General features: G+C 39.8%; 1 pseudogene; it reads left to right on the top strand.

The window, feature by feature from the left end:
* Positions 1–2,923: 2,923 nt before the first annotated feature.
* LOC119231520 (60S ribosomal protein L5-like) lies at positions 2,924–3,419 on the top strand (annotated as a pseudogene).
* The last annotated feature ends 12,849 nt before the right edge of the window (positions 3,420–16,268 follow it).

Below are 16,268 nucleotides of genomic sequence, written 5' to 3'. Positions count from 1 at the left end.
TATTTTAGCCTTTTAAAAAAGTAACAAAGGGGACCAGGTATGTTTTAATTAACAACAAAATCTGGAAATGAAAGATTGAATGTTTGAAACTAGAAATAGAAACATGGTACAGTAAACAGCAGATTAGATAGAGCTAAAAACAAAATTAATGAAATGGAATATTTTGGCAGTTCAAAATATAGTATGTCCACAAATTCCTGACTCTCTCTTCAATGCCTAATTTTCAATGCTTTGTGTCTAACAAATAGAAAAAAGTGGAAGTTACGGCATATGACTTTGGAGGGAGATAACTGATATAAAGATAGAATTTAAGAAATCACACAAGAAACAAGGAGACAAGCATTAGAAATAAGGGGGAAAATGAAGTGACAGTGAGAATAGAATGAAAAGGTCTAAATGGAGTTCTCTAAAGGAGATAATAGAGATCATAGGGGAGAGGTAAGAATTGGAGAAATGATAACTAAAAACTTTTCAGAATTGATGGAAGACATGAATCCTAATAATATAACCTGGTTAGAATAAGGAGAATGAAATCCATGCCCATATTCAGAATAAGGAAGCTGTACAACATAGAAAGTAAGGACTTTTAAAACAACCAGAAGGGGAAAAAAGCAATTATGTATTAAAAAAAAGATAACAATTCGCCTGAAGCTGAATTCTCAGCCACAACAAGGAAAGAAGAATGCACAAATAATTTCAAAGTACTGAAAGAAAGTAACTGCTAACCTACAGTTTCATACTCCGGAAGTAAGAGTAGAGATATCTTGAAGCAAATTGATCAAGTCCTGCCCATTTTGGGTTAATTGTTGCAGAAGTTTTTCAGTTTCCTGGATTGTCCATAGAGATAGCAATCTGGCCAATTACAAGTCTGGAGTATAGACAGGCTTTCTGGCCTATTTGTTGTAGATAAGGGGTTGGTTTTTGAGGTGGGTTGCTTTTGTAATGGGTCAAAGTTGTATTTTTATATATGGTCTGACCATTGTCCACTCTTGCTGTAGCGTCAGTCTCTCAAATGTACTGTATATTTAGTCTCTCAGCTGCCTCCCTGTGTGGCCACTGCAAAGCTGAGAGAATTTAGCAGCACAAATCCAGGTTGAATCTCCTTTTGGTTTCCTCCCAAAACATGTACCGTAAGTACGTGATGCTCAGTATCCGAAACACCTGGCTGGCAGTGCCTCCCCCTGACTCAAAGGAGGGCCAGGTTTCTCAAGTGCGAGCCCTGGGGGACTTGCCAGTTCAGGTCGAGGTGAAGGGGTGACCTCATTCCTCGAACTGTCCTTTGAGGCGAGAACTCTAGAAGCAAAATGTCAGAAACAGAGTGATGTCTGCCTACTTCATACTCCAAGGGATACACAAAACCCATAGTGGCTGAAAATGAAGACAAAAGTGGCCACAGAAACCCCAGATATATTTTCAAGTATCCTGAGCAGATCACAGAACTACAAGATGACAGAGAGACTCATACACTCACACACTGGACTGGAAAGGAAGATATGGAATATTAGCAATTATCTCTGGGTGGTAAGATGACAGAGTTTTTTCTTTCTCTGTGTAAAGAATCATGACAAGTGTACCAATCTAGCGTGGGAGGAACTGTATCTAAATCCTGCCTCTGTCTACAATCAGTTGTGTGACATTGGACAATGTATTTCACCTCTCGGTGCTCGGTGCCCTCATCTGTAAAATGAGGACCTCAGAGGACAAAGGAGGGGATTCAGTGACTAAATTTATGGAGATTGCATCGAAAGTACCTGGCACATAGTAAACACAGATACTGGCATTGTGAGGATTCTCTTTTAACATTATTACTATTTCCAAGGCTAGAATCTTATCATCAGATCAATCACTAAAGGATGATTGTATAAAAATGCAAAGACTGTAGAGACCAGACACTCTCTAGAATGTTCTGCTGCCTCCCTGACCCAGTGACTCTGAGCTGTGTGCTATGAATAGATTATTCAAATCCTACCACAGGTTTCAACCGCAGCAGCCCCTCCTACCCCTTCCCACCACTGTTCTAGTTAAGCCCCTATCCCTGCAGGAGGGGGATTTTGACCGCAGCCTGGGATCGAGAAAACAAGGACTGCTTGCCTATTTATTTATTTATTTTTAAAGATTTATTTATTTATGCATACAAGAGCTGGGGTCCAGGCCAGAGATACAGGGGAGTGAGAGGATTCATCAGAGACAGAGTGGGGAACAGAACAGGCAGACTGACTGAAATACATTGCTGAGGGGAGCAGCGAGCGGGCAAGTCAGGAGAGGTCTGCTGCACCACAGGGTAGCTCCCTGGCCGGCTAGGGGATCGACCTTGTGCTACAGAGGCTGGTGATGGCTTCATAGGTTGCTTCCCAACCCCTTGCGCCACCAGGGAGGCCCAGCTTGCCTATTTAGAAGCAGAAACACAGCTCACCAGCAGAGGGCAGAAGTCGGAATCCAGGAAAAACTTGACCGTCTTTTCTCCCTAACAGCGCTAAGCTGTTCGTTTGTTTATTTGCTTGAATAGCCCTAAAAGAATTTCTGGAAAATGATAACCCCTTGCACATTTTTGAATGGGTACCTGGAAATTTCTCTGTAATTTAAAATCGTTGCAAGGGCTGGCAGATGGTAAATAGTAACACGTTAAAATTAAAGGGTTACATCATTCTTTAAATATATCCCCTGAAGTATAAACACCATGCTTTGATATTATGACACATTTAAAAAAAGAACAAGCTCTTCCTTGTTCTTTGTGATTTGCATGTCCTTTTTCTTTGTGTTTTCATCTCTTCCCCTCATACTTTTTATATACTTTTACGCTGAAAATCTTTTATTTACCACCCTATCTTACCTCTTCACAAAAATGTAAGCTGATCTCCCCACTTTACCCTGCCTGGCAGGTCTGTGGCAAGCCCTGGGTGGAGGTGGTTTTCTGTTCCACAGGATGGGGTTTGTTAAAGTTGTCAAGAATAAGGCTTACTGCAAGAGATAACAAGTGAAATTTAGAAAATGAGAGGGTAACACTGATTACTGTGCTTGGAAACACTTGGTAATACAGGATAAATGAAATACAACACACCCAAATACAGATGATGGTTTTGTATCACCCACAGATTCCACTCGGCAGGTCATTTATGCCCTCATAGAAAGAGACAGGATTGATCGCTTGTGCAGCTTATGCTCATGAACTCCTGAAGTTTGGTGTGAGTCTTGGCCTGATACATTATGTTGCAGCATGTTGTACTGACCTGCTGCTTCTCAGTAGGTTTGTTTGGGCAAGGCCAAGAGCAGGTGGCTGGAGATGAGCGCACTGTGGAAAGCAGTGATGGTGAGCCTGCTCTCTGGTTGCAGGACTTGCCAAAACTACAACTGGAAATAAAGTGAATGGGGCCCTGAAGGGAACTGTGGGTGGAGGCTTGTGTATCCCTGACACCAAATGATTCTCTGCTTATGATTCAGGCAAGGATTTCAATGCAGAATGGCAGAGAACAGATCTTACTGAACTAATGTAGAGACATACATTGTCATGAAAAATGAGGATATTAAGTAAAAGTTTCTGAATTTTGGAAGGATCAGGGAGAAAAAAGATCAATATTTCACCTTTTGTTTACAAAAGTGTATATTACCAAATTGCTGTAAGTTATAGTAACTTAAAGGATTGGAGAGAAAAGGGATTCCTTTAAATCTGGAAAATATTAAAGAATCAGCAATATTTTAAATCAAATTGTAAAATTATTATCTGCATCAGTTCATTCACTCTCTTGTAATTAATTCTTGTTTTGCTTCATCCTGGGTCAGCAAGATTCACTTTAGGAATCAATTTTTTTTTTTTTTAATATTTAGGTTTTAGTATACTTTTTTTTTTAAGATTTATTTATTTATTTATTTATACAAGCACTAGGTACAGTCAGTAGCGCGGGAGGGTGAGAGAATTCACCAGAGCCAGAGCGGGGAGCAGAACGGGCAGACTGACGAAGTACACTGCTGAGGGGAGCAGCGGGCGGCAGGAGAGGACTGCGTGCCTTGTGGGACCCTCCTCCGGTGGCCGGGGAGCAGCCTGGGATCGAACCGGCGCTGCAGAGGCTGTGGGCAGCTTCTCAACCCAGCGCTCAACCACTGCGCCACAGGGGAGGCCCAGGAATCAATTTTCTAATATGTTTTTAGTAATTCTTACTCAGTTCAATGAGTTCAATGTCAAGATCCTAAAGGCATCAGAAACTTGCACTTTAGAATGCTTGTCAAGGTCTTTTTGGTGAATCTCTTTGAAGATGAAATATTTCTTCTTGTAATTGATTGGAAATGCTTTCAGAGAAGAATTCAGCAACAATAACTGATTCAGAGACAGTAACTGTCTATGAGTGACAAGAGACTTAAAAATAGCCACAGATAAAGATCTGGCAAGAGTTCATTACACACACAAAAATGATTTAACTAACAAATGAATTTAGTTATTTTTGTGATATAAAATATTTTAAGATAAAAGCTGGAATTATCACTGATAACATTATGCCAGGGCATATTAGATTGTGGGAATTTCGTATGTTTCTGAATTGCTTATTTTAAATATATATATATCCCATATAATTGTGATGTAAATAAGTTAAATGTTACTTTTTATTTGACAATGATTCTGGTGTCATTTAACATATCAAATAAGACTGAACAAATTAACATTTTTCTATCTACTTCATTTAGAATTTATTTGGGTAAACTTTGTTAAAAATGTCAAAAGATTTAAAACACTTGGTCAAATAAGATCACAGTTCCTGTTGAAATAGTAATACTTAGTTATTCATTCAACCAAAATGACCAAAAATTCAAGCAACAACAGAATGTTATATAGGTGTAAAAACCCAAACTTTAGCTCTTTTAATATGAAAAAACTCAATTTTTGAGGTCCAACAAGATGGCAGCAGAGTAAAGATGCCAGGACATGCACACCAAAACTTGTGAGAAAGAAAGGCAGCCCCGGCAGGAATACCGAAGACCACAACACACAGTAGGAGCATTGACCTGGAGGAAAGTGGCAGGAAGAACTTTTAGGGTAATGGGGCAGTCCAACACACAGCAGTGAGGAGAGCTGGTGTATAGAGCCCCCTATACTTATTAACCAGGGCACATGCCTACATCTTGGTTCCTAAGACCTGACACTGCACTGGATAAAGGGGTGCATGAGCAGACACCCAGAATGGAGAGTGTATTGATGGAGAGGCACGAAGGTGGGCGCACAGAGTGAGAACTGCTGTCTTGAGTCTGAGGCTCGAGACACTGCTTGAATCGGGTCATAGCACCTGGACTTCCCTACAGAAGAGGTCACTACTCAAAGCTCAGGCTGAGATACCTAAACACCTGCCACCCCCACAGAGAAAGGCTTCAACTAACCAGCGCTCAGCACCTACCAACAGAGGGAGCTGAACTCCAGGATAAGGCTTAGGGAGGAATCAATTCCAGGCCTGGAGACACTGGGACCTAGGAGCTGGCCTTGAGGAAGGGATCACTGGGGATCCCCACCACAGGACTCTGGCACCCACAGCACAACAGGAAGTTCAAATTCCTGAGTCTCCTGGAGGTGATCCTTTGATGCCCTCTGCCCCAGTCCTCTTTTATACCTACTACCCCCCACTCAGGCCAGTCCCCCAAATTACACCAAAAGGTGCGAAGACAACAGTTGAAAATCTAGCCCTATTAAAAACCATTAAAAACTGGGCCTCCCCTGTGGCGCAGCGGTTGAGCGCTGGGTTGCGAAGCTGCCCGCGGCCTCTGCGGCGCCAGCTCGATCCCCGGCTGCTCCCCGGCCACTGGAGGAGGGTCCCACATGGCGCGCAGACCTCTCCTGCCGCCCGCTGCTCCCCTCAGCAGTGTACTTCGGTCCTTCTGCCTGCTCTGCTCCCCGCTCTGGCTCTGGTGAATTCTCTCACCCTCCCGCGCTTCTGACTGTACCCAGTGCGTGTATAAACAAACAAACAAACAAATAAATAAATAAAACATGCCTCTATTAAAAAAAAAAAAAAATAAAAACCATTAAAAACTGAAAAAGAAGAGACAGAAGAACACATCACAAATACCAGAGCAACAAAAAAACTCAGTTTGGGTTTTATTTTTTAGTAATCAAAGTTGTCAGACACACAATGTGGAACACAGGAAACATTTTGATAAGGCACAGCATCTTTTTTTCTTAAGCAGATTACACTAAATCCAAGAAAAACCTTTGTTTACAGTTTCATAATAAAAGCAAACTGATAATCTAAGAAAAATCTTTGTCCTTTCAACAGAGCGAAAACTAAGTTCTAGTTTTATGCCAGTATACTCTTGATACTAAACTAGTTTTTACCTTAAATGAATCCATTCCAGACTTAATTTGACCACACATGAAATTGTTTCTCAAGATAACTTTTACACATGCTTTTTTCTTTTTTTCCTGCTAAACACGCTCATCAAAACCACCACTATCCCTTTTTTAAGTTTCTTTTTTTCCCTTCCAGTTCTTGAATCCTTTTTTTTTCTAATTCTACTGCAAGTACATATTTTAATTCTATTATCCATAGTGGCATTATAACTGCTTCTGCCAGCTATGTTGCTACAGATAATGCTAAATAAACTATTTCTCAACTTTCCAGGAAAGGACTGTTTCTTAGATGAGTGAACTAATTAATTAATTAATTGGTTAATTAATTAATGTATTTACTGACTTAGTTTCATCACCACCATTCCTTATATCTCCTTATCATGTATTCTCTCCCCTTTCTTAACCTCAGAGCCTCAATGTCCATTACTTTTATATTATGTTACCATATCTAATCCTCCATTATATAAATGTCCACTAAATTTTTGTTTTTTGTCATTTCTGACTCCTTTTACTACACATAATTGCCTTGAACTTCCTCCATTTTGCTATAAAAGTCTCTATTCCATCTTTCATTATGACCGAATAATATTCCATAGTGTGGCTATTCCTCATCTTCTAGATCCAGTTGTTTATTGATTGGCATTTAGGCTGCTTCCATGTGCTAACTATTGTAAATAGTGTTGATAAATCCTTTCCATTTGTGTTTTTCAATGCATTTCCTTATCCTTTCTCCTGTCTTGAATGATAATCTTGTAGGAGAAAGTATTCTAGGCAAGGTATCTTTTTTTTAAAATACTTTGAGTATCTCCTGCCATTCTCTTCTTACTTGTAGTGTTTCTACTGAAAATTCTGCTGACAGACTTTGTGGTGGTTCTTTATATGTCATTCTTTTTTTCTCTTGATGTTTTTAGGATTCTGTCCTTGTCATCAGCTTTCAGCAGTTTTATTATAATGTGTCTTGGTATGTGACTCCGTGGTATTATTTTGTTTGGAGCTGTTTTGGCCTCTTGGATCAGACTATCTGGATTGTTTTTCTGATTGAGATGGTTCTCAACAATTATTTCTTTAAGTATATTTTCCATGCCTTTCTCATTCTTCTCTCCTTCTGGATCCTCATGGTATGGGTGTTACTTCTGTTTAGGTTATCTGACAGGACTTTTACACTATTTTCTTTTTTAAAATTATTTTTCTCTTTGTTTTTCTATTTGCATGTTCTTTGACATTATGTTTTCAAGTCACTAATTCTCTACATTGCTTGAATTTGTCTGTTGTTGAGGCCCTCTATTATGTTTTTAAATTTAATTAAAATATGTTTTAGATCCACTAATTCTGATTGTAATGATCTCATATTTCCTTCTATCTTTATTCTATACCTGTTTTATGTCATCATTTTTCTTTCAGTTTTATTAGCATTTTTATAACTGTTACCTTGAACTCCTTTCATGCATGTTCCAGAGTTCTGTTGAACTGAGAATTCTCTTGGGATTTTTTGATCTAGCTTTTGTGTTATGATTTTCTTTGTCTTCATTTTTAGTTTCAGACTGCTAACTTTGCAACCTATTGGAGAACAAGGTGTAATAGGCAGAATGGAATCAGGACAATAGGGCACTAACAGGTCACCTTCAGAGAGTTCAGGGGTTCAAGCTTCCTACTGTGCTGTGGGTAGCAGAGTTGTGTGGTGGGGTTCACAGTGATCCCTTTCTTAGGTCAGCTCTTCAATCTAAGTGTCTCATTTCTTAGCTTTCATTTCTAAGCTATGTTTGAGGACTGGATACAACACTGGGTACTGATTATAGCTGAATGGGTTTACGAGCCAGGGGTTGTTTACTTTTCCAATATAGAACCTTATCCTGGTGTCTGCTCCTGCTCTTAAGAGGTGCGTAAACTCTGTCAGTGAAAGTCTTCAATTGTTTTCTCAGTTTTAACCTTGGGTGGGGTGATGGCAGGCGTTTTGAACTTCCCAGCCTTAGGCATTACATAGTTGCCTCATCTATGAGGAGATATAGGTGATCTGACCTGGTTCTTCCTATAGTTTTGGGTACCAAGTCAGTAATCATAACTCTGCACCCCTGTTCCTACAGTTTTCCAATATACTCTCTTTGCTGGTTGCCCTATCTGTGTAACCCCTTGTTAGGTGCAGTGCCTGTTGTCTAAAGTCCCCTATGTGGGTATGTGCCCAACTCAGCAGCTGCAGGGGTGCTGCAGCTTATACTGCCCCATGGCTTATACTGCTCCAGTATCACTGTTAACACAGCTCAATTAGAGTTTTTCTTACCCCTTTCTGCTGGATGACTGCTCCTGATATGTACTTTAGTTGTCTATTTTTCTTTCAGAGGTCAAAGGCTTTGTTCCACTGCAATTTAGTTGTGAGTTTGTCAAGGGCATAAGCCCGTTATCTTCACTCTGCCACATTTTGCTGAACTTCCTTCTGCAACTTTCGATATCCATTCGGATATAAAATCCTTGTGTTCATTCTGGAATATTTATTTTCTTCAGGACACAATTACTCTCTTTTCCTCTTACCCCCAAATAAGCAAACAAATAAACAACCACCCCCCCAGGTCTACATATCATTCCTGATTCAAAATGCATTCTATTTTCCTTACCTATTTTTCATATACAGTTGATTTCTTTCGTCCTTTATTAGTTCTAGTAGTTTTAATTGCATAACATTAATTGGAATTCTTAACACTTAAAATCCTTAATTCCTAATAAAAACCAAAAACAAATAATTGTGGCAAATCTGTAAAAAGTAAATTTTCCAGTGTGGCACAAAACACGCTTACTAATAGACCCAAATACCTTTTGACTCTCTGAAAAATTAAAAAGTTGAAAGTAGATAAATGTATGTTAGGCATTTAATGCTTATCTTATTTGGAAATGATTTAGATACTCAGTGAATATCCATTATTTTATTTAGTATAAACTTTTATGTTATCTGCAATTATTTAAATTATTTTCTTTTAATAATTATGCTTGGATTAGACATTAAACAGTTAACCATTATCTTAAGTTATTTTTGTTGACAAGTTTTGTAGACATTTCTACTTTTATTGAATCAGCAGGCTTAAACTAACTAATATTTATCAAAGGTAATACTTGGTCACATGAAGTCAAAAAACATTTGAGTTAGTTTTTATATATCTGAGTTTTAAGAAATGCTTAATTTATTATAAGCTCACTCTAAGCCAATTAAATAGAGCTCTACAATTTAACTTTGGCAATACTATTTGGAGGTATATATACATATATATAGAGAGAGAGAGAAGAGAGAGAGAGAGAGAGAGCCATATATAAACATAGTATGTATACAGATGTAAACAGAGCTCTTCTAGTTTTTGTTTTGAAAATTTTAGTCATATCTCAGGTATAAAACTCAAAAGAGTAGCTGGATCTAAATTGTGTTTCTGAGCAAGTTACCTGCTCAGGTCACCAAAGTTTTTCACCAAAAATTTTTTATTTGCATGTTATAAGTTTCCGTTACAAGTTATTTTTGGAATAATTTTATCTTTTAGAAGCTTCTACACACCAATCAAAGAATACATTCCATTGTCTTTGAGAAGGTGGACATATCTAAGATCAAAGCTCCCCTAAAGAGGCCACTGCAATTCCAGTGTCCAAACATTCACCCACTTTTCAAAAAGGAACAAGATCCTGGTACATAAGATATCTGGGACCCATGTTTGTCTTTACATTCCCTAAAATGTCTTACTCATGAGGGGTCCTGTTCTACAAAAACAGGAAATAATGTCCTCCTCACCCTCTTTGAGGAAAATAGGGTGACTTACCTAGAAACGTCAACAAATAAAATATAGGTGTACATGACAAAGTCAGAGCTCAGAACACAAGAAGAGTGTACTCAGATCCAGGAGAGACTTACCCTTGATCTCCAAGGTGGGAGAAGGCCCTGTGTTCAGCGACTCGGTGGTGCCAGCTGCACCTGTTAGCTTGTCAGATGTGGAGTTCTTAGGGACCTCCTTTGGATCCCACCTCTGATTGGCATGAAATGTCAAAAGTTCAGAAATATCTGAAGTAAAAACCAATGAATCACTGAAGTAGCAATTAGTAAAAACAGTATTGGGCACCACTAAAAAGGTAGTTTGTAAACTGGGAGTACTCAAACCAAAACTTGGAATGAAGCTGGGGTGGACATTGTTATAAAGCAGATGATGAGTGAGAAGGCAGTGACTGTCTATTCTTCACAGTGATTGGTTATAATATCAGAATTCTCTTAAGTGATAGGGAACTGGCCAGTGGTTACCTCATATCAACCTTGGGAAACAGTTTCAGTTTTGCTTATGATTTCCAAAGGCATAAACAAGAAATGACCCAGGTCAAGTTAGTCTTGCAAAACAAGCAAAATTGAGGTTTGTTTGTGTGATTGAACTAGATTTGTCTGCTCAGGGAATTTTCAAGGCTGGTCTTGCTCTGTTTTGGATTTTAACAGAGCGATCAATACCCTCTGCATGTACAAACCCACATTGTGGCGGCAATTGGCCCACAAGTTAACCTCTGACATTGCCTGGCTTTGGAAATAATAAGGAACTGAAGCCACCTTTGCGCCATGCTCAATGGAACCTAAAATCTCAGGGTCCTGCATTGGGTCATGGACAGGCCTGAACTAGGTGGGGACAGGGGCATTTCCTGCCTAGGTGCATTCGGGTGTACCCGAAAGGGTAGCACTCCAAACCCCAGGGGACAAGAGAATGGCTCTCTGATGTTTGGGCCAGGAACACGAGCTTCTGCTGAGCACATGTGTCAGACACTCACTTCTGCCCACTTCTCTCCTATCTATGCTTCGGAGTCACTCCCCCACGCCGGCTCTTGTTTCAAGGGGTGGATTCTGGTTTTAACCTAAATCAAACATCAAACCCCAATACTCCAACCAGTTACCACAGGCCTTTTTGGAGTTATTTTTGAGGAAAATGTTGGTATTCTCACTGTAGTTGAGAGGGGATTCAATATCTTAAATTTTAAGATGATAGGGTGACCTCAGCATGTTGAATAATTTGGGGACATCCAGGTGCTAGAGTTTTATGTACACATGAACTGTAAAATAATACATTTATGTTCTCAAATATGAACAGGGATTACTTTGATTTTTGCCTCTCTGCAATTTGTTTCCCTGAGGCAAACATCGGTTTAGGGATGTTGTTCATGCGTTTATTAACTACCAAAGAGAGGGAACGAGATAAGATTAAAACCATCTTCCCTTCTTCTTAAGAGCTATATGCAGGAACAGCACAATGCATAAATGCACCCAAAGCTACTTCAGAGCATCACAGATGCCTAAATCACAGTTTATTAAAACTATAAAATAGCACCCAATTGGCTAAAGAGTTTTCTACTTTTCCAAGGCCTAAGAGAAGACTTTACTGTGGTAGTTTAAAAAGCAGAGAAGACTTGGATTCAGAGGCACCTGGGTTTGTGAGAACTCTGAGCGAGGCACTCTACTGGTAGTTATTTCCTTAGCAGTGAGACAGTTTTGCTGAACTGAAAAAAAAAAAAAAAAGTGGATTTCCAAATAAAGAGCCCAGCAGTCAGGAGAAACTGAAGGAAGACCCTCTCTCAGACAAAAGCTAATGAAATATCCAGATTCCAAGGATAAATAGATCAGTCATATATCCATGAGAGAGAAGCAGCCAGCTTTTTGTATCTGCAGCAGTTAGGCTACGGATCAAACAATGAGGTACAATCATTCAAACTGACCACACAGAGTAAGAATCAGAGGGAGGAAGGACTCAGGGTATGAGCCATGCAGGCTGTGACTTCAAGTTCTGGGAAAGCAAAACTGACACTTTGGTGCTACCTTGGAGAGGAGAAAATTACAGATTCTGAGCATTAGTATTCAGAGTCCTATTTAAATGAGATAGGGAGAACAGAAAGTGTGTCCATGCATGTGCCAATCAGTCCACTACAGGACCAACATGCCTTACAGCATGCCCTCATTCCTGCTCCCACAGAACTGAGGGGTGGTAGGCCAGAGGCTATAAGGGGGCTGTTGGAGTTGGTGCACCTCCCTATACACTCACCAGGATCTCACCATGAATGGTGCTTTCCAAATCTGTCCTCTCTGCTGTTTGTTTCGAGTAAACCTGTTTGCTGTTGAAATAATTAATTGCTCGTACTTGAGGTTTGCTTGAGGTCAACAACTCAAAAAACTTTGGATCCTGCGCTAAACCAAAGTAAAACTCAGGGCCACTATGTCAAGTTTTGGTACCCCAAATCAATGAAAGCTGTCTTTCCTGCAAGTTACAGCCTCCCTGACCTAAAATCCTTCTCCCTGACTCTTGCAGTGCCAATATTTGAAGACATGTCATGACTTTATGGGTATGATATTTGTGCATGAAAAATTTTTGCTGTGTTTTTTTTCTCTTTACTTCATGAACAAATGGACTCGTAACTTTAGAAATCTTGAAATTTCTAAATTTTTTTTCCCTTCAAATTTCCTTATTTGGCAACCCATTTCTGAAGTCTAACCATGGAACAAATTTTGCAGATAACATTCTTCTCTTGGCTAAAATGCAATCATCTCTGGGCTCCCTTCCATCATTGTAGGGTTCACACCACCACCTGGGGCACTTCAAAACACTTTGTCCAGCCTGGTGGGAATCTCATGGAGCCTGTTTTCTGACCAGGTATTTCTGGCTCTGTTTCTGTTCTGGATTATATCTCGTTCTGGTTCTGACTTGTATACAGCTACTGTGTCTCAGTGGGCGGGTAGGAGTGAAGGCTATGATGTGACCATTGGGTGAGCACAGCCAGATGCAGTCAACAGGAATTCTGCTTGTTAGCTTATATCTTTGTTTATCTTGGAGCTACCTGATATCTCCCGGGATGCCTAGTTTTGTTTTTACTGTTTATACACCAGTGTGAGCTCAAATCACTTAATAGGAGAACTGTTTTGTTTTTGTTTTTGTTTTTTTCCCCTGGAATGGACAGTAGCCCTTTGATAGCTGCAGCTCAACCAACTGTTTTGGGTTTTGAATCCTGTGTTTTTCTTGTAGACCTGTGGGTAAAGTGACGACAGCTGAGGTGGTTGGTTCTCTCTCTGTGTAAATTTTTAAGGGTTTTGCACCCAATTCAAATGTGTTGCTGTGTCTGGGGGTGGGATTCTCCCACACCACCAAATAATTCTCTGACACCAGCAGGGTGTCATACAATTCAACTTAGTTCTGACACTATCATCTAGAGTTCGGATCAGATCCCACAGGTTAAGGGCGCAGTGCCACCAGACTGTCCTCCCACTCCCTACTCCCCCTCCCACCCCAGCCCCCCATCACAAGCCTGTGCTTCTGACTTACCAGGTACAGGTTGGAGGTTCCCACAACCCCTCTCCTTGGAGCCTATTAATTTGCCTGAGTGGCTCATACAACATTTAATTAACAAGATTACCAGTTTATTGTATGTGGATATATAACTCAGGAACAACCAGCTGGTAGGGACGGGTAGGGTGCCAGTGTGGGGAAAGCTGTGGTGCTTCCCTGCCCTCTGGGTGCTCGGCTCTCCCCTACTCTTCACTGGTTCACCAAATGGGAAGTTCTCCAGCCCTGTGCTTTGGAGTTTTTATGGAGGTTTCATTTCATAGGTATGCTTGATTAAATCAGTGACCACTGGTGATCAGTTCTACCTCCAGCCCCTTGCCCCTCCTGGGAGAGCAGGGTATGGAACTGAATATTTCAATCTTTGAATCAACAAGATTGGTTTTCCTGGCAACCTGCTCCCAACATTAGGGCCTTTCCAAAAGCTACCTATTGACATAACAAGACACCTTTCTCTTTTATTGCTTAAGAAATTCTAAGGGTTTTAGGAACTCGATATCAGAAACTGGGGTGAAGATCAGAAACTGGGGTGAAGGTCATATATATATATATATACACACACACACACACACACACACACACACACACACACACATATATATATACACATTTCTTGTTATAAGCCACAATATTACAATTAAAAGAATCTTTTTCTCTTCTTGCAAATGATATTGATTTGCTTTTTACAAAGGGCTATTTATATTCTTTGAGCTCTCTCTCCCTTTCCTATCTGTGACTCTGCCAACTCTGCCCTTTCCACTACTGCTTCATCCTTGGAGCTGGTAGCATGACAGCAGGATTTCCAGGCATCCCATCAGGAGAGAGTAACATGTGAAGGAGAAAATAAAGGACGTCTTCTATGGTTTTTTAGAAACATGGTCATTCTTTCCAGAAACTCCCCCTGATTTTCTTTCATGTTTCGTGACAAGAATGTGGACATGTGTGTCCATTTTTACATGGAGACCAGACAAGAAAAATGAGATTATCAATACTGGCAGGTGAATTTGGGGTGAGAAGAGCTCTGGAACATTAACCGCATGACCACCAGAGTTCGCTACAATGAGAAGAGTCAGAGTGGCATTGGACTTGTCATGTGTGACACATATTGTTAGAAGCAAAGAAATACAGAGGGTATGTTCCATGACCCCCAGTGGATGCCTGAAACAAATAGTACCAAACCCGATATGTAGTATTTTTTTCCTATATGTACATTCCTGTGACAAAGTTTAATTTATATATTAGGCACAGTAAGATACTAATCACAATGAAAATAACTAATAATAAAAGAAGCAATATAACAATATACTGTAATAAAAATTATGTGAATATATCACACCTCTCTCTCTCTCTCTCCGCCTTATCAGACGGTGATTGCCTGCAGATAACTGAAAACTTAGAAAGCAAAACCATGAAAAAGGGGTACTTTGTTGCTGGTGTGAGAACATGATGACTTGCAAGCATTCACAAGGTATACACTGCATATCCTTCCTGAGAAACAGCTACTTGAAAAGATACCCTCTCTTAAAGAAAAAGTTAATAATAAAAAAGTATACAAGAAAGCCAGGTATGTGTCGAGAACATGGTGAGTGTTATAGAATTAGATAACTCCCACCCCCAAAAGGTATCTGTGTCCTAGTCCTGGAACCTATGAATGTCACCTGACATGCAAAGGAACTTTGTAATTGTGATTAAGTTAGTGATCTTGAGATGCAAAGATTATCCTGAATCATTGGGTGGACAGAGGAGAACAAAGGGGCTAATGTCAGAAAAAAGGACGTGATGATGAAGTGGAGGTTTGAGGGATGAACTATGAAGATGGAGGAAGAAGTTACATTCTCCAGAAGCTGGAAAAGTCAAGGGAAGAGATTCCTTTCTCAAGCCACCAGCCTAAATGCAACCAGGCCCACACCTGGATTTTAGTCCTATAAAACCTATTTCAGACTTCTGACCTCGGTAAGAGAATATATTTGTCTTGTTCCCAGCTACTAAGTTTGTGGTCATTTGTTCCAGCAGCAATCTACCCTCATTTATCATGACTGCTCAAACTTGATTCAAGAAGACATAGAAAAGCTGAACAGATTGGCAACCTCAGAAAAATAGAAAACTTTCCCTTCTCTGTTTTTCTTCTTATCTTTAAGCAAAACATGCCTCTCCAAAAAGGCATCAGATGGTCTTCTAGTTAAGTATCTTCAAATCTTCAAAGAGATAACTCTAAACATATTTGAATACTTTAAAGCACAAGAACATATAGAAAACTTCATAGCTGATTCTATAAGTTTGTAAATGACCTTGAAAACCTACGTTGGAAAAAGACAGTGAACACAGATTCAAAAGAGTCTTACCAATGGGCACAGATACAAAAATTCTGAATAGAACACTAGTAATAAATTCACCATATGCCAAGTATACTATGCCACAATCAAGGAAAGTTTATTTAAAAATTCAGTGATAATTAAATTTTAGGACAGCTATAATGAACTTAAATTAGCATCCCAGAAAAAAAGAAAAATGTAGGGGCCTCCCTCATGGCCTAGGGGTTAAGTCTCAGCACACTTACCAACACAGCCTGAGTTCAATTCCTGGCCAGGAAGCACAGGAGACCTCTCCTGTCTCACCCACTG

The sequence above is a fragment of the Talpa occidentalis genome, unplaced genomic scaffold, assembly GCF_014898055.3.
Source record: "Talpa occidentalis isolate TD23 unplaced genomic scaffold, MPIMG_talOcc4v2.1 talOcc4.7, whole genome shotgun sequence".
NCBI classification, from domain to species: Eukaryota; Metazoa; Chordata; class Mammalia; order Eulipotyphla; family Talpidae; genus Talpa; species Talpa occidentalis.
This window is presented reverse-complemented; position numbering and strand designations above follow the sequence as displayed.